This window comes from Dipodomys merriami, unplaced genomic scaffold (assembly GCF_024711535.1).
Source record: "Dipodomys merriami isolate MVZ:Mamm:240054 unplaced genomic scaffold, mDipMer1.0.p SCAF_16, whole genome shotgun sequence".
NCBI lineage: Eukaryota > Metazoa > Chordata > Mammalia > Rodentia > Heteromyidae > Dipodomys > Dipodomys merriami.
Genome location: NW_027202937.1, coordinates 6,151,845 through 6,174,243, shown reverse-complemented (window position 1 = coordinate 6,174,243; position 22,399 = coordinate 6,151,845). Strand labels below are relative to the sequence as shown.

The following is a 22,399-nucleotide window of genomic DNA, read 5'->3' as shown; positions in this document are numbered from 1 at the left end:
GCCCCACATAGGCAGAAAAAGCTGGAAGTGGAGCTGTGGCTCAAATGGTAGAACACTAGCCTTGAGCTGAAGAGCTGAGGGACAGCACCCAGGCCCAGAGTTCAGGCCCCACGACCACCAAAAATAAATAAATAAATAAAAAGGTGTGTGTGTGAAGGAAACAGTGTTTCAGGAACAATAAGGAGCCGGGTTCCCCAAGGAGGGGGTGGGGAAGAACTAAAATTCCCACCACCTCATGATATACTGGTGAAGAATCAGACACTTGGAATGACAGAGCCACCATCACACTGAGATTCTTGGCTCCCTTCAGGATTCCTGCACCCAGCAGCCAGGGGTGCAGGAATGACAAAAATCAGGCTAATCTTCAACCAGGAAGCCACTATAGCAATTTTAAAAAAAATTTTAGCCCAGTAGCTTCAGCCGTCCAAGGAGAGAAGAGACTTAATTATGTTGATGACTGTATCACCTATAGCAAAGCTTAAATAATGAAGAATAAAAATCAAATAAACGCATACTTGTATAAAATATGTTTAAGAGTGCTACTATTCATACCCCTGGGCTGCTCTGGGTATTTTATTTAAACAGTTTGAAATAAAAGAGATTATGATGTCAATTTGAAACACGTAATTGATTTTGAGCTTGAGATATTAAATTGAAGGGCTTAAGTACGTGTGGTCTAATATTGGATGTAATGTTGAACCATTAAGAGAAATGGGTTTGCTACGTGCAAATGACTGATTGCCATTATTTTTGAGTTGTTTATGGGCTCAGAATGGCCATCAGCATTTGAAATGCTTGTGAGAATCAGATACATTAGATGTGCAAATGAGGTCTAAAATGTTCATGAGCATTGAACTACTTAAATTGGTATCAGAACTAATTATTTAAGGAAATTTAGACTCCTAACATTGAATTAACCACATGTTAGTAAGGTAATAAATGAATGAGGAAGTTATGTAATGATGACTGGATCTGAAAATAAAATCATAAGCCTTCTAGGTTGAAGTAGGCTTCTGAATACGTAACTTAATAGATTCAATATGAATTTGAAATCCAATTAAATAGAAGTCCTATTAAAAAAATTAATCTCCTCGATTAACAAGATACCCAAACTAGAAGAAACTCCAGGAATGGAAGGACTTTCTTTGCCGGCTTTCCACAGTGTCTTCAGAGCCTAAAACAATGCGTGCCCACAGCAGGCCCCCAATGCATTGTCAAGTGAACGTGTACAGGTGGGACTTCCAGGTGGAAGCACCAGAAGTAGAGTCTTGTATCATTTTTGAGTGATAGTGGAGTCTGAACACAATCTGGCACTTGGTTGGCTGGCACTCTACCTCTTGAACAAGACACACACACACACACACACACACACACACACACACACACACACGTACATGCACGCATGCACACCTACAAAAGCAGAATGAACATAGGGTGAATTCAAACACTTGACTCAATCCTCCAAAAAAAGGTACCTGACTAGGACAAGCAAACCACACAGATGTTTTGTTGAAGGATCCAAAAAGTCCTCACAAGTCTTCCTTCCTGAAGATTTCTCCATGGAAGGCAGAAAGCCCCTACTGTTCAGCACCCCTGATAGTCATCCAGCCTTTGCTTGAATTCTTGCCAGGAAGAGAAACTCAGCATCTCACAAAACAACATTTCTATCTGGTCACGTTCAACTGCAATACAGGCCAGGCTCTAGAACCTTCCCTTATTACTCCTGTGTAGGTATCCTGAATTAAATCAGTTTTTCTCTAAACTCCTCAATTACTTGACGGAAAAAAGTACAACTCAAATGCCATTATAACTTCAAGTAATAGTTAATATTAGTTTCAAACTGGTGATACAGTCTTAATAATAAACGATATCAAAGTCATTTATCAGTAATAAAAAAGGAAATCTGCTAAAAGTGAAATTCATCTGGAAACGATATTACAATCATAAACATTATAGAAACATTTATTCCTAAGACTAAATGCTGAGTGACTTCATATCATAAAACTTTTATTTTAGGGAATGGCCAGAAAGGAACGGAAATAAATCAAACTTCTAAAAATCATTTACTGATTTTGTTTTACTTAACACTACACAACCATTTGATTCGAGAAAAGAGAGATAAAACACATTCTCTTAAAGTCTTTGGTTAGCTTTTGAAAGGTGCAAACACAGACCTGAGGGGGGAAGAAAATGAGAAAACAAACAAAGTCCTATGTTTCACCACTGGTTGCTTTATAAGGAGTCCACTAGCCCAACATAGCTGGGCTTCACGGGCCTGCTACCTCCCATGGCTCTGATTCTTGGAGGAAGGACTCCTTTCTTGGAGGCTAACATTAAAGCATTAAAGCAGTCTTCTGTGGGTGTGAAGCAGAGAACGCACATGGAAGTAGCCAGGTCGCAGAGGCTCTCGGTTCATCTGCATAATTCATCTGCATTCTGCTTCTTTGAGGTGGTGAATCATTTCCTTTGCTTTAAAATATTTTCCACAGCTCCTTTTCCTTTGGAAAAGTTACTGTTCATTCAGAGCCAGCTACTAGCAAAGCTTTCATTGTAATAAACTCTCAGGATTTTTTTTTCTTTTCTTTTCTCTCTCTCTCTTTTTTTTCCTTCAGCTTGCCTGATCTCTGTCATAGTGAACTTGGGTTTTAAATGGGCTAGGCATGTTTAGTCCTTGCTGGGGAGCACGGGGGGGGGGGGGGGTGGCCCAGCATGGAGACTTGTGTCAGGATGCAGGTGCAGCACTGGCTGCCCTGGGCTCTGCTACCTGGATGGCAGCACTCTCGACTCGTGGAAACAATGCCACTCATGGCAAGCACATGTCATTTGTTTCTCCTTGAAAAATGGCCTTTCTGGGCAATCTAGGCAGGGGTAAGTGATGACCCATTCTTCTAGGAGTCACCGGGGAAGGGTTTTTGGTTGTTGTTCTTTTTTTTTAATGGAAAGAGCTACTCCAGGCCTCTGCCCAAATAGGTGAGCAAGTCATCATTCCACAGTGACACCCTACATGTAAATACTTAACTAAATGAAGCTCTTTCACTGAAAATGTAATTATGTCATTAGCTTATCTAATAGTGTTTTCAAAGATCAATTAAAAAACAAAAGCGAGAAGAAATCTTAGAACAACATCTGGGACCAGATCAAAAAAGTCCAAGTTAGCACTGGACTTTTTAGGAAACAGGAAGTTTAGGGAAGACAGAAGGAATTTGCAGGAACATAATTTTGTGTGTATGCCAGTTACTGGGGTTTCCACTCCCAGCCTTTCTCTGTCATTCATGACTGGTGTTCATCTCCATTTCTGGCTTTTTGTTGTTGTTGTTGTTGTTGTGGGGCTTGAACTCTGGGCCTGGGGCTGTCCCTCAGCTCTTCAGCTCAAGGCTAGCGCTCTACCACTTGAGCCACAGCTCCACTTCTGGATTTCTGAATGATTTATTGTATTGGAGATAAGAGTCACATGGACTTTCCTGCCTGAACTATGATCCACAAATATCAGCCTCCTGAGTAGCTAGGATTATAGGCATGAGCCACTGGTGACCAGCCATTTCCAGCTTTTTGTGGGTTAGTTGGAAATAAGAAACTCTGAGATCTGTCTGCCTGACTGGGCTCTGAATCCTCTGATCTCAGTCTCCTGAATCTCTAGGATTATAGGCATGAGTCACTGGTGCCCAACTTTTTTTTTTGGGGGGGGGGTCCGGTCGTGGGGCCTGAACTCTGGGCCTGGGCACTGTCGCTCAGCTCTTCAGCTCAATGGTGCCCAGCTTTTTGAGGAACAGTTTAACCAATGAACAAAATGGAATAAGAAAATCTAAAAGGAGCTTAACATACATCCAATGTTTTCAGTACCTTTTACTGATATATCATCTGAAATTTAGGGATATAAAATACCAACATGATAGGGAACATTAGGAAGAGATGTAGAACTTAGTCTTGTGAAACTCTTCCTACAAATGAATTATAAAAACTCAACCAAGATGTCTATACCTTAGCAAGAAAGGAGAAAGGGTAGATGCCATAAACCAGAGGTTGGATGTAAGTTAGCCCTAGCAAAATGCAGGAAGAAAGTCTCATGTTGCTGGCTTTCTTTGTGATACGAACTTCTGTGAGTACAGTAGTTCAGAGTACAAAACAAAGGCACACAGCTTTTTCTGAAAACAGATTGACTAGACTGAATTGGACTAAGCTGAGCAAGTTCATTAACAGTAAGCCTTGTGGGCAAAATACTGAAATGTAAGCTGAAATTAATAACAGACTGGGACACACTTGGAATGGTTTCAAGGAGATCTGATCAATGGCCTGCTGGCAGAACTTTTGAGTTATGTCCCTAAGCTACGTGCATGGACAGTAACATTCAATATTTTTACCAAACAATTATGAAAGACTTGAATGGCATGTACATCAAATTCCCAGACAACTTGGAGCTAGAGGTTATAGGCAATAAACTAATTACCTGATTTAGGATTTAAGAGAAACCAAGTCTAACAATAACAACAACAACAACAAAAATCCAACAAGGAGTCAAAACAAAACAAAACAAAAGTCCTGCAGCCCAATCACATGAAACAGCGTAGTTGTGTTCACTCAGAATAAAATAATGTAACATGACTGCCACATCTAATTCTCTCAGTATTGCTGCCCCAAAACCTGCAATCTCTTCATCTAAAATCTATTTAGAGATTTGGGGTTAAAAAATATATATATGTATATATAATATAGACCTCTTCAAATGCATAATTAAATTTGCAGAATGTAAGTAGAAAAACTAGGGGCCAAAATAAAGAGGTAAACGGAACACAAAGTCAAAGCCCATGAGTTAATCCTGGGGGAAACAGGAATGCGGGGTAGGAAAGAATGCTGATATCAGAAACCAGTGGCTTAGTCCAGCATGAAGCGGGTAGTTATAACTCAGATACCTTCAAAACCCAGGAGAGACTGGGAATGTGGCTTAGTGGTAGAGTGCTTGCCTGGCAGGTATGAAGTCCTTGGTTCCATTCCTCAGTACCACATACACAGAAAAAGCCGGAAGTGGTGCTGTGGCCCAAGTGGTAGAGTGCTAGCCTTGAGCAAAAGAAGCTCAGGGACAGAGTCCAAGCCCTGAGTTCAAGCACTATGACTGGCAAACAAACAAACAAACAAAAAACAAACAAGCAAAAACCCTACAAAAAAATCAGGAGAACATGAATACAAAAATGCATCTCATCATCAGAAATAACAAGGAAACATTACTATCTCTGCCTAAGGATGGGAAAATTATTTCTTTAGCATTGGTGGGCATTGACTTATCCATGAGTGTAAGTGAGATGTAAGTATATCCTACCCATTGGTTTGCAAAGCTCAATCGGTGAAAGTAGTATAAAAAGTGGTGTGAGGATCCCTCTAGCCCTGGAGCTGGAAGCAGAAAGGAAATGAATCTAGGCTGTAGTGCTATGATAGATGAAGCTCCAGTGAAGATCAGCTCATCATCCAAAACAACAAAACCGCCAAGTGTATAAGCCGCCTTAAGAAAAAGTCACTGTTCCAGCAGGCACGCAACTCAAGTGCAAGTAGATAAGAGTATGCAAAAGATTTCTTTCTTTTTTTTCTTTTTGGCCATACTGGTGTTTGAACTCAGGGCTTGTGGCTTGTTAGGCAGATGTTCTCTACCACTTGAGCCATTCCTCCATCCCTTTTTGCTTTAGTTATTTTCCAGATAGCGTCTCAAACAACTTTTGTCTAGCATAACTGCGATCCTCTTACTACAGCCTCCACATAACTGAGAATACAAGTGTGCACTCAGCTTCCTGAGCGTTCGTACCAACTTTTTGGCTTGAGCTGGTCTCAAAATGCGATTCTCCCAGCCTCTTGGATAGCTGCAAATGATAGCACGTGGCCATCCTAGATGTTTTTATACATTTACTTGATACTGAAAATAATATAAAATAAGAAAACAGGAGGAATTAAAAAAAGAAAGGATAGGAGGAAAATGACCAAGGAGATCTTTTAAAAAGGAACACACAGTCACTGGAATTTTAAAAAACTAACATAGGTGAGGAAAAAGTCGGTGAAATAGAAGAGATAGTTAAGAAAAGAACCTAAAGACTGCAAAGAGCAATAAAAAGAGAAAATATATTTGAAGGTTTGGGAGAGCACCAATTAAAAATTTTAAATCTCTTAATCTGAGTTACAGAAATAGGCATGTATGGGGTTAAATATTCAAAATAAAAGAATGCGAAATTTCCAGACTTTCTATCAGACATGAGTCCTCAGCTTTGGGAAGCAAAGTGAGTTCTAAGTGGGATTGATAAAAATAAATCCACACTGAGACCTACCATTGAGAAACCACAGAACACATAAATTCAAGAGTCATTGTCCTAAAAAAAAAAAAAAAAAAAAGATCTGTTGGATTAAAGCACACTTCTTCAAAGCAAAAGGGGAAAAGATAATGGCATAAGATCTTCAATGTACCAAGAAAACATAATACCAAACAAGGTCTCCAAGCAAATCAAAGGAAATTGATAATGAAAGAGTCAGTTATTCATAGATCCTTTCTGAGAAAGAACAAAGGATGAGCTTCAAGAGGAAGAAATTGAAGTCAGGAAGACCAAGTAGAAAAAAAGACACCGTTGAACAAAGAAACTTATAAAAATGAGGAAAATCTAAGCTGGAGGCTGGTGGCTCACACCTGTAATCCTAGCTACTCAGGAGACTGAGATATGAGGATTATGGTTCAAAGCCAGCCAGGGCAAGAAAGTCTGTGAGACTCTTATCTACAATAAACCACCAGAAAACCAGAAGTGGTGCTGTGGCTCACGTGGTAGAGTGCTGGCCTTGAGCTAAAGAGCTGAGGGACAGCCCCCAAGCCCAGAGTTCAAGCCCCCACGACCAACAAAACAAAAAAAAAAAAACAAAAATAAGGAAAATCTAAACACGCACTAACCTTTTTGATAACAATAATGACTACTAAGTAGGCTCATATAAAATCAGGATCCAATTAAAACAGTTAACAGCAATAAGATAATCAAAGGAGTGATTAATATTAATCAGTAATCAGAAAGTAAGATATTAATATTTTTACTATATGAAGTTAAGTATGCCTATAGTTGTTGTTTGTTTAAATAATGCTAATTAATTAATTAATTAATAGGACTCACTGTGTAGCTCTAGCTGGTCCTGAACTTACTACACAGTCTAGGATGACATCATGCGTGAGATGTTCCTGCCTCACCCTCTGATTGCTGGGAATACAAGTGTGTACACAACGTCTGCTTCAAGTTTTTTTTATACATAAACACACACAAAAAAAAGAAGAGAGAGAACACAAAATTTCCAAGTAAGCAGTGGAGAAAACAAAAAAAATCCGTTAGCAGAAAAGATAGTAGGAAAGGAACGAAGAAGCAGAAGAAAGGATAAGAAAATGCAGAGTACATCAAATACAAATAGAGCAGTCATAAACACTGGCATCCACTCAACCACAACTTGAATTTTTTTAAAAAAGTAAAAACTATCCATGTCACTTATAAAGAGGCACAACTAAGTCCTAATATGAAAAGTCAGAAAGTAGAAAATATTTTTCTATATCCCACTGAGTCTAAGTAGCTCCACACTTCCTGTGATTGCATTGATGTGTTTGACCACTGGATTCTGACCCAGCCCTTTGTGTGCTCTTATATAATATTCTGTGCTGGGGGCTTTAGATATGGGCTTTAGGGAAGAAATAGCAGATGTCCATCTTTTGAAGAAAAAAAAAAGGAGTTTAAGATACAAAGACCCGTTAGAGATAAAATGATTCCCTTTATGGGAATCAAAGGAATAGTTCTCAGTAAGAGGAAATAATTCTAAGCTAATAATATAACCTCCAAATATGTAAAGTACAAACCATTTTAAATAGAAGTAAGTGTATCTCTGGAGGTTTGAGTGGATCTTCCTTGGTTCTTGGTAAGTCAAATGGAAAATAATTCACAAAGATACAGCACACTTTGACCATAAAGTCAACAAGCTAAAGCCGGAGGACAAAAATATATGGAATCCTGCAGGGAGGGAATTAATTAGCTATTAAAGGACTTTTTTTAACCATTTCAAAAATGGACCCTAAAACTCGAGTTTTCAGATGAAGAGCATGGTCAGATGTCTTCTAAGATCCCAACCAACTCGGAGACTGTCTGGTTTCAGTAAATATTTCACTGAAAAGACTTAAAATCTGGGCTGGGTTCATTTTTTCTTTTCTTTGTTTAAATTGGGTAAAACTCTAAGATGAGTTTATAGCTTGAGGTACAAACCTCATCGTCCCCACTATGTTCCACTTTGAGTTTGGTGTGGGATGGGATTATCCAGCGAAACCCAAAGAAAACTTCATGGGTGTAGTCCAAAGAGAACCAAATCAAACGAACCAACAAGTTCACACAAATTCTCATGAGCCAAAACCACTGAATTTCACTCAGTAACGAAGACCTATATTAGACCCTCACATCAACTGGAGCCAAACTTTCCTAAACCTCAGACATGTCAAGACACTGTTAAATTTGAAAGATGAGCAAAGGCTAGATCTTTTTTTAAAAAAATTAGCTTCAAACCACTCAAGTTTCTATAGCATCCTGGAGTCCTTACAATAGAGCATTTTGGAGTCTACTGTGGAATAAAATTATTGAAGAAATAAATAAATCATTCAAAGTCCCTGTAACCCTCTTCTAGGCAGTAACATTTCTTCCCAGACATGCCTTGTGGGAGGGGGAGAGGCTCTGTGTTCTGATGTCCAACAAACAAAATGACAGCCACGTTCTAAAAGGAAAAACAAATAGCAAAGCATGTGCGAAAATAATATAATGGGCTAGACTTTACAGCTTACATCTTTATGAAGACAGACTGGGCCCAAACATTAGTTTTCATATACAATTACAGCTCTGCTGCTATAAAATCTGATAAGAACAAAACTGAGCCACCATTTAATTGGTCTGTACAGTCCCTACTTGTGTGGAAAGCAATGCTGTATGCACGGATGGAAAAGTTTACATCTGGAAGTTTATGGTGTCTTGGTGTTCCTTTCTGGAGGGTCCTGTTTATCTTATATCATTTTTAAGGGAAGCATTAAGGAGGTGTTACTGTGACTAAAGCATACCCTACTGTCTGGAGTGGGGTACTCAGCAAGGGCATGGGGGAGGTAGAACAAGGAGGTCAGGAGAAGCGTTAAGGACAAAGGAATCTGTCCAATGAACTTGTAGATCCTTTGGCCTTTTCTCAAACTCCTTAGGGATTTGGCAGATGACAGTCCATCTCCCTGGAAACACCATCCAGAAGGCTAGCTGATGTTGTTTGAATTTGAGAGCTCACATGAGAGAAGTCCTTTCCTGGAATGAAAGCCATTATAACCTTCATGATATAACTTGTCAATTCTGCCATCTCAAATAAAGCAAAACCAGTGAGCTCTTAATTCTCCCAGCCAACTTTCAGCTTTTTTAGAGCAGACATGACACCTTAATACTTGTCCATAATTCTTGCTGTCCCTGTCACAGGGCTGGCTTGAAAGGATACATGCTGACTGGTTTAGATTGGGTTTCAGACAACGTAAAGCTTAGGGAGATAACTATAATGACCCCAAATCTAGGGAACCATGGAATAGTGGAGAAAGAAAATGAGTCCATCACTTTATAGACAGATTGTTTATTACTGGAGAAGACAGAATTGGCTTATTATTGGAGATCTCAATCTAAAAAGTGAAAGCGAAAGAATGTAATATGCTAGGGAAGGGCCAAGCACATGCCCCACGCTACTCTGACAGCCTGATGAATAGTAGACATACAGAAGGACAGGGTATAGTAGGGAAAGATGCTTAGCATCGTAGATGAAGGTACCAGTTCATAAAGATACACTGAAAGCCTCTTTAGTCCCAGGCACCAGTAATTAGGTAAAATGGGGAGTAGGAAGGGAAAGGCAGATTATAGCTATAGAAGGCCAAAGTGAAGAAAATACAACCCTGTCCTTAGGATTCCAGTGTGCAAGACAGAGACAGACAAACACAATTACATCTCCACAAGGGCTACCACATATGAAGTATTATGGCAATGAGGCAGAGGGTAAAGATACTTCTAGATTTCTCTCTGAGAGGGCCAGGAGAAGCTCTTGATAAATGACTTTTACAAGTAACCCAAGACCTGTCCACACTATAACATTGGAAGCATTAGAAAACAAAACCTGATGGTCCAATTTGAACACAACTGGTGCTAAAATGAAAGATGGGTTTTCATAATACAACAAAATGTTTCCACTAGAGAATAGCCAATTAAAAGCAAAAACAAAAATGCTTCCTGGCTCTGATTATAACAAATTGTCAGCAACAAATATTTCACAATAGAAACGGTTCTGTTTTGTTTTGCTTTGGCCCCTGTTCATGTATGTTTCCACATGTAAAAACAAACCCTGGTGATGGACCTGTTTATGTTACAAAAGAGTAGGGGAGATCATAGATGTTTTTATTGGCATATCTTAGCTGTACAAAATGATAGGTTTCATCCTGACATTTTCATATACACATATAACGTAGTTTGATTATAATAATTTGAGAATCTTTCCTTTTCACCAAGTGGTAATTGCCTTTTAATTTTTTTTCCCTTTTTCAACTAGCTCTTCTTCCAATACTCAAACCATTCGGCCACAAACAAACAGAAAATCGAAAGCCAGCATTTCCAATAAAATACCAGGAAGCTAGAGAAGGGAGGCAGGAGGCTCCACAGACCCACAGCCTGAGCTCTTCCCTTCTTCGCTGCAGAGAAATGGACAACTGGCTGCTCCATCCTCGGGTTCCATGAACTGCAAATGCCATTCTGGCATTGTGACCAATTCTCCTATCACAAAGCCAGCAGCCATATCCCATGGAAGTCACTAGCGTGGGATTATAAATGTGCTGGCATTATGTGCACACTCAAGAGAAAGAACATCCCAAGGAAATGGTGGATTTCAGAAGACAAGTTTACAAGTGTAAGAGTTTGGAAAATTCATCTTTCCTCTTGCAGAAGAAATAAAAATCCTTTCACGGGGTGAAATACTGGGTTCTGTCAATTCACTCATCCACAGACATTTAGACATGCTTCCTGTGTATGAGGCACTGCCCTAGGAGTGGTAAAGACCCAGCAATAGTAAGAGAGAAAAGGACTCTTTGCTCCTGGGGCTCATATTCCAGTTGAGGAGCTAGACAAGTAGATATGCAAAAGATCAGAGAGGCAGGCTGGTGGTACACACCTATAATCCCCACATTCAGGAGGCTGAGGGAGGAGGACTGCAAAATCAAGGCTAGGCTGGGCCACATAACAAGATGCTATAATAATAATAACGATGATGATAATGATGATGATGATAATTAATAATAACAACAACAACAACAATAATAATGTCAGCAAGTTTAGAGTGGAAATGAGATGACTGACTTAACCAGATCAGATTACTTTCAAATCACTTTATATTGGGAGGTCAGAGAAGGCCTCTCTGAGGAGGTAAAGCTAAACTGAGATCTGAGCGACAAAGAGGAAACCTACCCAGGGATGAGGAAACAGGCCCAAGAACAATCTGAAAGAACGCTGCTGTGGCTGGGGCAAAGGCAAAGAAGTGGGAGGTCCGGGGAACTAGGAGAAGCTAGATCGCATAGCAGTTTATAAGAAGGCAAAGGAACCCGTGTTTTCTTCATTTAAGATCGACAAAGAGCCTTTGTAGCATTTTAAAGAGGGACAGATTGGACTTGATGTGCGCTCTGGAAAAAAAAACCCCAAACTCATTCTGACTGCAGAGTGGTAGATGATAAGTGACCTGTCACAAACAATCTTTGAAAGACCAATTAGAATGAAAATGGATTTATGCAACACATTTTTGTATCGGTCATTAACAATGTACTTATTTGTGCGTTTGACTTGTAATGAAGGGCGAGTACATCCAGTTATTGCCCAAACACGTTTCTTTTAAGTAGTTGAGCAGAAGAGTTGCCATTTGCCAAAGCAGTTTATGAACACAGTGCCTCTTGACCAATGTCACCACCTTTAACACCCCTCCTACCCCACCCCTTCCCTAACTTGTCTTCACTTTTAGGTTATGGTTTTTTTTTTGCCATTAAACAAAGAAATTTAGTGTATGCAATTGATCTGTGCCATCCCTTCAACATCTTTACCCCGCTTCGACCCACCCGTGCCCTTATCTTTCTCAATTCTGTGGTATATACAAGGGATTCTTGCCTGCATTCTATTCCTTTCCACATTCATTCTTCTACCCCTTTTCCCTTTGTCTTCTCTCCCCCTATCTTACACGTACCCATTTCCTGGTACTTATTCTGTTTTTGTAGAATGAGGGTTGGATTAGAAAACATCTCATCTCTGTTCTTAAACATCCCTCCCTATTTGGAAGGCAGATGAGTCTTGAGAAAAATCTACAGAATAGCTCAATGTGATATCTTACTCGTAAATCCTCTCCAGGACAATGAAATAAATCATATTATGTAAGGGGATTTAGCTTAATAGATCTATCTGGATCTCAAAGCACAGAAAATGATAATTAAAAAAAACTAACACAAGATATTATCTATTGATTTTGTTTTGGCAATCTGCCTTGAAAAGTAGCTGCACTCAGAATTCCCCCCTTTTATTTGAGTAAAGCCTTGAAAAGTACATTCTCTTCATGCAAAATCATTTGAAGACTTGGTGCTAATTACACAAATGACATGGTAAAACAGAAAGCTTTTAATAAGCAGCTTTCTCTGTCAGTCTTACAATGACAGCTTATTTTAGAATGAATCTTGATGTCAACACCAAAGTCAGTAGTTTGGAAAAACTAAAAACGATTTCCTTGTGCTCACAGCTTTGGATTTCTGGTCAAATGCCCTAGTTTGGCAGTTTTCCTCCACACCCTCCCCCCCTCCCCGCCTCTGCTTGCTTGCTTGCTTGAGTCCACAGTAAGACCAAATGTGAATCCAGACAATAAGAATAAACTGGAAAGAAACTCTGGCCTTCTCCCATAACCCAAACACCCATGGTAGAAAAAAATGGCTGGGAAGCAAATTTGTCAAGAACAGGACTTTCATTACAGAATAATCACCCCAAACTATAAACAACCACTCATTTGACAGTACTATTTTTAACCAGGACACCTGAGTCATAAACATATGTTTTTCTTCTGTTTGCTCCTAAAAGTTAGCTAGTTTACCGGAGGCCAGTATAATTGTAGGCTCTCATCCTAGGATACTTTTGGGGCGGGGGGGGGAATGAGGAGAGAGTCGTAGGGCTTGAACCCTGAGCCTAGGTGCTGTCCCTGAGATCCTCAGCTCAAGGCGAGGGCTCTACCACTTGAGCCACAGCACCACTTCTGGTTTTCTGGTGATTAATTGGAGATAAGAGTCTCACGAACATTTCTGTCAGGGCTGGCTTTGAACCGTGATCCTCAGATCTCAGCCTCCTGAGTAGCTAGGATTATAGGCGTGAGCCACCGGTGCCCGGCTCTGGGACACTTCAGTGGTCAAAGATCCCGAAGGGACTCTGATGTTATCTTCAGTATTTAGCATTTTTGGAAGTTGCTGTGTTTGGGGGGGGGGGGAAAGCCCACTGCCAAATAAGACATCCAGAGGCAACACGCCATTGTTGCCATGGTACCCGGACAGGCCCAAGAGGAGGGAAGGGTGACAGGTGGCAACACACTGTGCATGGAGGATGCTGGACAATGAATGGTGACTGGTGGGTATGGGGACAGGGCACAAGACAGGTCACCCAGTGTCCGCGCCAGAAATGAGTGGATGGGACCAAAGGTACATTAAACTAGGTCACTGCGAGATGTGAATACCAAGTTCCAAGGCCTGGACTTGGAGAGTCTAGAGAGTACTTACGGCAAAGAATGATTCTCTAATAGGGCTGAGAGTCATAAGTAAAATGGGAACTTCTTATTCCTTCACATCAAAAGAGTATCATCCTTTCATTGTTTTCTGGGTAATAGAAATAAACAACATCTTTTGAAGTTTGCAGATGAAAGAGCCAGCTGAGGAAGAAGAACAATTTGGTTGATCAACTGGTGTGTTATCAACGTAATTGCAATATGTCTTTTCAGTGCGAATATTCCCCAAACAATATTGCATTTGCGTTATGACTCTTATCGCTGCACCTGGGGTATAGCAAGGTGGTCAGATCACCAAGTCTGAAGCCAGCCTTTCGGGGCTTGAGTCCTGGCTGCATCCCATGTTAGCTGTGTGATCTCTGCAGGCCACTCAGTGTTGCTGTGTTTCCTTTCCTCTTCAAGAATAGTATTTCAGCCAGGCACTGGTGATTCGTGCTTGTAATCCTAGCTACTCAGGAGGCTGAGAGCTGAGGAACATGGTTTGAAGCCAGCCCAGACAGGAAAGTCTATGAGACTCATCTCCAACAAACAACTCAGAAAAAGCCAAAAGTGCCACTATTGCTCACATAGTAGAATGCTAGCTTTGAGCACTGAGGCTCAGGGACAGAGCCCAGGCTCTGAGTTCAAGCCTCAGGACTGGCACAAAAAAGAAAAGGAAAGAAGGAAAGAAGGAAAAAAGGAAAGAAAGAAAGAAAGGAAGGAAGGAAGGAAGAAAGAAAGGAAGGAAGGAAGGAAGGAAAGAAAGAAAGAAAAAAAAGGAAGGAAGCAAGGAAGGATAGTGTATCTAGTCCAAGGATGGAATTAGTTAAGCACTCCATCAGCAACGGTCCTAGCAAGAGATGCATGGTACACAGTACATGGAGGACCTTTCTATAAACACATGATAGCATACTGTGGGACCACACGGGAGAGTGTTCAGTGCTCAGGCTGTCGGCCATGGATCTGCTGCCCAGCAGACCTGAAAGCACAGGGGAAAGAAAGGCTACTGCGATCCAGAAGAGAAATAGCATCGGCTGCCTGGAGAAAGAAACTGACCTTGAGTCTAAAGAGAAAGGTGAACCAAGAAGACTTTACAGGAAGAAAGCCACTGTCCCCAGCCCCTGTCGCCTGGTGAGGCTCTTCCATTGCTGGATCTCAGGGAGCTGGCTGAGGGGCCTGCTAGGGCAGAAGGCAGGGGGTGGGGAGTGGAGGGGTGCAAAGGAAGTGACCCAGCACCAGCGCTTGTGGGCCTGAAACCCTCTGATGACTCCTAGCCTCTAATCTTGCACTAAGTCAATCTACATCAGTGTAACTAATTGCATGACAAGTGGGCACTGATTGTAAAGACAAACTCTGAAGTTCACAACTAATATAAACCAATCTGCATTTTGATAGGTATATACCAAGAACCCCAAGCCTATAGTTTATTCAATTTACTACAGCCCAGGAGAAAAGCAGGACTAAAGGAACCAGTGGTTAGCCTTTCTCAGATTTCCTGAGAAGCTGCTATAGTACTTTGTATCCAAGCCAAAACCATAAAAAGAAGTGTGGTAAGGCACACCACTGAGACGTATTCCCTCCACCCCAAGCCATGGCCTTCTAGAACAAGACCAATGGGGCATCTGGAAGAGGAAGAGCAGGATACACTCTGGCTTTCTATTAACTGTAAACAAAATACTATGTAATTCCAATATATATTTACTATAGAAAAGTACATAAAAATAGCCGTCTAGAACTTAGAAGAAATAAAACATGAGAAGTATGAAAGTACATTAAATGTATTTTTTCCCCTTGTAGGTACCGGGTTTGAACACAGGACCCTGTGCTTGCTAGGCAGGTGTTCTAGCAATTGAAGCATACTCTCAGCACTTTTTGCATTAGGCAATTTTTTTTTTTTTGGTCAGTTGAGGGGCTTGAACTCTGGGCCTGGGCGCTCTCCCTGATGTCTTCAGCTCAAGGCAAGTGCTCTACCAATTGAGCCACAGCGCCACTTCCAGTTTTCTGGTGGTTTATTGTAGATAAGAGTCTCACAAACTTTTCTGCCCTAGCTGGCTTTGAACTGCAATCCTCAGATCTCAGCCTCCTGAGTAGCTAGGATTACAGGTGTGAGCCACTAGCACCCGGCCTGCATTAGGTATTTCTGAATAAGGTCTAACCTTTATGCCCTTTATAACCTTGATCCTTCTATTTATATTTCCCCAATAGTAGATATAACAGGCACATATCACAAATGTTTTACAAACTTTTTTTTTTTTTTTTTGCCTAGGCTGGTTGCAAACTGCAGTCCTCCTACCCGAAACCATCTGAGTAGCTAGGATTACAGGGGTGAGCAACCATGCCCAGTTAAGCTGATTGCTAGATGGAAAATCAGGAATTAACAAACATCAGGTCATGATATGCTACCATCAGTTCAGTAATAATACACATTTCAGTATACATTTGTTCATAAAACCAAACATAACACAAAGTACCATATTCAATTTTGTTAATAAACTGAACTTTAATTAGTTACTTCAAAGTACAAGGAAGCGTGTAACATTCATTAAGTGGGAAAAAATGAAAACACTCCTTCATATTGATATAATTATGATTAATTTTTATTAGTGTAAATTTCACAATGTGATGTTTACAAATATAGTGATGAAGAATTAGGTTAATGCTTCTTTATAATCTACATGTTCACTGACTGCATGGTTTAAAACCTCTCTAAGGGCATGCCAAGATACAGAGCATCACATAGGGGCTAATCTGGAAATCTGAAAGGTCTGGAAGGGGGTGGGGGGCCCTTTGAAGATGACAGAAATCACTGAAGACCACTCGGAGAAGGAGAAAGGAGAAAGATTGGTATGATGATGTAGAATGATCAGCAGGCAGTGGGGAAAAAAATGACCTGGGAGGGGAGGGCCTAGCTGGAAGCGAGAGGCAGAAGCAGTGGGCAGGGAACAGGAAGAGGAAGAGAAGGAGGAAGGGAGGGGAAAAGGCACCCTGAGGGAAGAATGAACAGCCCCGTGTCACTGGACCCAGGGGTGAGGGGACGGAGGATGCAAAGCAACCTCAGAATGTCAAGCGCAAGGCCTGCCGCACCATTACCAGGAGAGGTAGGGATGGGTGGGTGGGTGGGTGGGTGGGCAGATCGGCGGGCTGGGGGCTGCACGTGGGCTGAGGAACGAGGGGAGAGTACACAGGGGAAGCCCAGCTGCGGAAGGGAGATGTGTGCTCTGTTCAACCCACCCGGGAAAATGTGAACTGTGGCGAGGAAACTGCATAGACAAGATCACCGGGACAGGGCCGAGACTGGGGCTTCCAGATGAAACACAGGGTGCCCATTCAAACTGGAACCTCAGATAAACAGTGAATCTCATTTTAGTAGAGTATGACCTGTGCAACACTTGTGATGTATTTATACAAAAAAAAAAAATCCAGTCACATTCACCTGAAATTCAAATGTCACTGGGTGTCCTATATTTTCATTTACTCAATCTGGTTGGAGGTGAATGAGGAGAGATATTTCTAAAAGAAGAAACCCTGGGCTGAGGCAGAAAGCCCTAGTGGTAAAGGCAGGGCAGAGAAAACCTTGGAAGAGGAGGAGAGAAAGAGGCTGAGAGCCAGGATAGCTATGTGCTGAGATGTAGCTCTCTGATAACCTCTGTCAATCTCATCAGTGTCAAAAATATTCAGTCTGGGCTGAGAACTTTGGCCATGCCTGTAGTCTGAGCTGTGCGGGAAGCCTAGGAGGACGGTAATCTGAGGTTGGCCCGGGGCAACAAGCCCCTAGCCGGTTAAGGAAAACAAAAAGACTTGGAGGCATGTTTCAAGCAGAACAACTTACCTCACAAGTGGCAAGCCCTTGATTCGAACCCCAGCACATAATTTAAAATTTACATAAATGAATAATAAAACAAAACAAATATAGTCTTGTACACTCACGGATTCTTAGAAGAGCTGCAATATAAGACATGAAGAAGACATTTTGTTTCTGAGAGAACAGTGTGCTATAATTAATATAATTAAGTTTCACTTTTTAAAATGAGAACAGTGGCTCAGCTAGTTAGGGTAAAAGTGAAGTACCCTCTCTGCTTCAACAGGCTAGCAGCCTGTAACCCATTCTAATGAGAGTGAATCTGCGACAGTAAACCTACATTCCAGTCCCCATAGAGCCCTGAGGAGGGGTATTTACTTATGGGGAAGATTAATTCCCAATACAATTGGCCAGACACTCAGATGGTGAAAATACAGAGACTGGAAAATGAAAATAGACGGTGCTCCTGATAGCGGGAAGACTGAGTTGCAAAAACAGGATCTCAGAATAAATAAATATTCCTCACAAGTGAAGAATGGCTTCAGCTTTTATAACAAAGTCCCCAGTGTTCTGAAACCCTTTTATAGCTCTAAAATACGCTGCACAGACATGAACTGCACTATTTAATTAGCATGCGTAATGGGGATCCTCTAGAATGGGACTTTCATTTATTAAAATAGATGGGGGCACAAGAGTGTTCGCAGTTAGACAATCTGTAGAATCAAGAATCTAATCTGCCTGTTGCCCAGCAGGGGAAAGCCCCTGGCCATTATGTGAATCCTTTTGGCTTGCACGGAAGGAGACTGCACAAGTATCTAATGGTTTTAGAATGCCTCCACTCCATACATATTGGCTGATGTTTGTGTGGACTGGCCCTGTTACGGGTATTCAGAGATCACCGGTGAACAGAGCCAAAAAAAGATGCCTCTCCTAGTCAAACAAAGACGACATAATGTATGTATACAAGTAAATAAACTCTCAGGAAGTGCTGGGGCTGATGGGAAAATAGAAAGAGGGGAGTCAGGGCTGGAGGTGGTGAGGGGAAGGAGACCTTGCAGTGGCTTCTTCTGGAAAGCTGACATCTGAGAAGACTACAAGGTATGAGGGCATTCCAGGCAGAGAAAATATTCAGGGCAAAAACCTTAAAGATGGAAGGTTTTGGAATATTAAAATCAGAGAACTTGGCACCAGTAGCTCATGACTATAACCCTTGTCTCTTGGGAGGCTGAGATCTGAGGATCACAGTTCAAAGCTAGCCTTGGCAGGAAAACCTATGAAACTCTCATCTTGAAAAAAACTACTATAGCTGGGCACTGGTGGCTCACGCCTGTAATCTTAGCTATTCAGGAGGCTGAGACCTGAGGATCGCGGTTCAAAGCCAGCCCGGTCAGGAAAGTCTGTGAAACTCTTATCTCCAATAAACCACCAGAAAACTGGAAGTGGCGCTGTGGCTCAAGTGGTAGAGTGCTCGCCTTGAGCTGAAGAGCTGAGGGACAGTGCTCAGGCCCAGAGTTCAAGCCCTACTACCGACAAAACAACAACAACAACAACAACAACAACAAAACCTACTAAAAAAAGCTGAAAGTACAGCTGTAGCTTAAGTGGTCGAGCACTAGCCTTGAGCAAAAGAAGCTCAGGGACAGCGCCCAGGCCTTGGGTTCAAGCCCCAGGATCAGCACACACACATATACATATGTACTTGGACACATGCACACACACATACACACGCACACACGCACGCGCGCGCACACACACACACACACAATCTGGAGCAGAGAAAGTAAAGGAGGGAATGTGGCGGTAGGAAGCCAGAGGATAATATTGATATTTGCTAAATTTGACATAATAATTATGCTATTGGCAAGAGAGAAACAGTTGTGGAAGACTAGGCAGGGCTATATAGGCTATTGGGTGGTCCGATGCACCAAGAAAATTTGGGGTCCCTGAGACAAAAAGCGGGGGGGGGGAACATTACTAAATGCACTGGGAAAAAAAGCTTTTTCCCTTAAAAATATTTTACGACTGCATTTACAAGGATCACTTATAGTTAAAAGGATCATATGGATGCATGAGTAATAACAAACATCCATATTGTAAATATATACGCTGGCATTATCATTCTACATAATGTAAAAATACTACTTGATGAATGCATTTTGAGTGATCATATCATTTCCTTGGCTTACTTTTCAACATATTTGTTATTGACATCAACATTTATATCTGCAACAACTTTATTTTCAGTGGATATAACTGAAACCAGAGCCTGTCGTGCTTGGCACATGGGAGATCATAAATCACTTAGATCATTTTTAATTTTGAGAAGGGTCTTCCTGCCTGTGCAACTATTACTGGAGCTGTGGGGAGGATTTTATATGCTGTGACAACACTGAGATAAACTTCAGATACATTATTGCAAAGTATTGATTTTATTATCTCTTAGCTGGTGATTCTGGTGAAATAATTTCTTTTTGGAAGGTGCTGGCTTTTGATCTGGATGAGGTGGGCAACACAGAAGCATTTTGAGCCTAGATGTAGCCCTATGTAGGCTGCACTAGTTCTACATTTCCCAAGGGAGAACCAGGCTCTATAAACTCATCCGACTCACGCATTAAACTTGATTTACATCATTATCATTGTGCTTTGGGGAATTCAATACAAATTCAAAAGTATGGTGCCGGTCTTTACTCAGGCCAAGCTTTTGTCACAAAGTAGATCGTGTCTACTAGTGTGACCCTGGTGCCATTAGCTGCACTGAGTGTAATGAATTACAACTGAGAGGTGGAAGGAGCTGGCCGTGCTGTGAAGGCGGGTGGAACCGTCATGGATTCCAGTTCTCTGCACCTCCTGGGACCTTCTCCTGGTTTATCTTTGGGTCTTCGTTGTGGCTCACTTGTAACTGTCATCCCCTTTGTCCCACAGTGAGATCCCCAGACTCTCTTCCTCTATCCGGTGCCCTCTCAGCTTCTGCTTCTGCCTGCTTTGCTCTGATTTCCCCTCCTAGACACTGCCGAGAGTAAGGGTCTGATGGCTCCAGTTCACTTCTGCTTAGCCACGGCTCCCAGTCCTATGCCCATCCCCTAAGCGGCTGCAGGAAACCTCTACCATGTTGCTCTGACCACATCCCTTCTTCTGACCCCAAAGTCACAGGGCCATGATGTAACTCCACTGGAACTGTGGGCAGGGTAGACAGATGCTGAGATGATGGCAGATACGATGACGTATTGGACTGTTGACCAAAAGGTCTTCTCACAGCAAAATCGCTTTCATCTCCGTGTATCATCGTGCCCGAAATTCTATCAACCTTGGATTTCTTTTCCTAAATGAGAATTTTGTGTGTGTGTGTGTGTGTGTGTGTGTGTGTGTGTGTGTGTGTGTGTGTGTGTGTGTGTGTGTGTGTGTGTGTGTGTGTGTGTGTGTGTGTGTGTGTGTGTGTGTGTGTGTGTGTGTGTGTGTGTGTGTGTCCTGGAGTTTAAATTTAGGTGCTATCACTGAACTTTTTTGCTCAAGGCCAGTGCTCTACTACTTGCACCACAGTTCCACTTCTGGCTTTTTGGTGGTTAATTGGAGATGAGAGTCTGACGGACTTTCCTGCCTAGGCTGGCTTCAAACCACAACCCTCAGACTCTTGAGTATCCAGGATTACAGGTGTGAGCCTGTAATCAAATTCCTCTGAGAAAGCTAAGACTTGCTTGTGGTGCTAGATACACACTTAGATCCAGTAACTATTAGCTGGATGAAAGATAATAAAGTTCAGTTCATATAATCTACTTTCTTCTGAGAGAAGTTATCCTAAAGACAGTGTAGAGACATGAGAAAGAAATGTTATTGGGAGCACATGGAAATCTCACAGCATCGGTGAGCTGAGAGACATCCCGACCCAGGAAGAACAAGCCTGGGAGGGAGGAGGTAAAAGAGAATGCCACCTTTCTCATCTCTAATTTGTGTTACTTATGAAGAAGTACGCTAAAAATTCCGAACACATGGCTAAACACAAGGGTAGAGCCCCAAGTCAGAGAATAACAGAAATTCTACTACAAAAGCTTGGCTCCAGCCAGGAGCCTGTGGCTCATACCTACAATCCTAGCTACTCAGGAAGCTGAGATCTGAGGATTGTGGTTCAAAGCCAGCCCAGGCAGGAAAGCTTAGGAGACTCTTATCGCCAAATAACCACCAAAAAGCCAGAAGTGGAGCTGTAGCTCAAGTGGTAAAGCACCAGCCTGATCGAAAGAGCGAAAGGACAGAACCCAGGCCCTGATTCAAGATCCAGTACTGGCATCAAAAAAAAAAAAAAAAAAGTTAATGGGCAAAATGAGACAAAGTAATGTGAATTTCAAACACCTGAGAAGATTTTTATCTCAGTCTGTAGTCTACTGTCAGGATATTCTTCCAACCCAATCTCACAACAAAGATGCAGACACAATGAACACTGGCTTGTTTTGTTTCTCTTGGACTTTGTTTACTGGGCTTTGTGAGGGCACTTTCTGAGGAGCTAGGAACTTCCCAGGCCACAGCTGGAAGCATGTGGGTGCATTGTAGCCCAAGTGGGCAGAGCCTGCCATAGCGACTCAGCACTCTCTGTTCCCATTTGCCCCAAGGGATTCTTTGTTTCTCCCCCCTCTGTAGAGATACTCACTGCAGTTAGATTCATAGCAAAGGATCAGCAGTGGACAATCACATAAACCACAGCAATACATTAAAGTGACACTATACATACTTGATTAACATTAATATCAACAGTTTCATTGTTAAACATCAGGATTCAAATCTATGTAACTCCATTTAAAGTGTGTGAGA

The 22,399-nt window shown here is 41.7% G+C and overlaps 2 protein-coding genes across 5 annotated transcripts in view; one reads left to right on the top strand and one right to left on the bottom strand.

The window, feature by feature from the left end:
- Positions 1 to 22,399, bottom strand: part of Kif6 (kinesin family member 6) — a 250,021-nt gene that overhangs the window by 217,555 nt on the left and 10,067 nt on the right. The gene's annotated exons all lie outside the window — the stretch shown is intronic.
- The window catches only part of Daam2 (dishevelled associated activator of morphogenesis 2), a 149,454-nt gene continuing 143,907 nt past the window's right edge, over positions 16,853 to 22,399 (top strand). The window contains exon 1 of the mRNA XM_070023830.1: positions 16,853 to 16,901. The gene's annotated coding sequence lies outside the window, so the exon portion shown is untranslated. The remainder of the gene's footprint in view (positions 16,902 to 22,399) is intronic.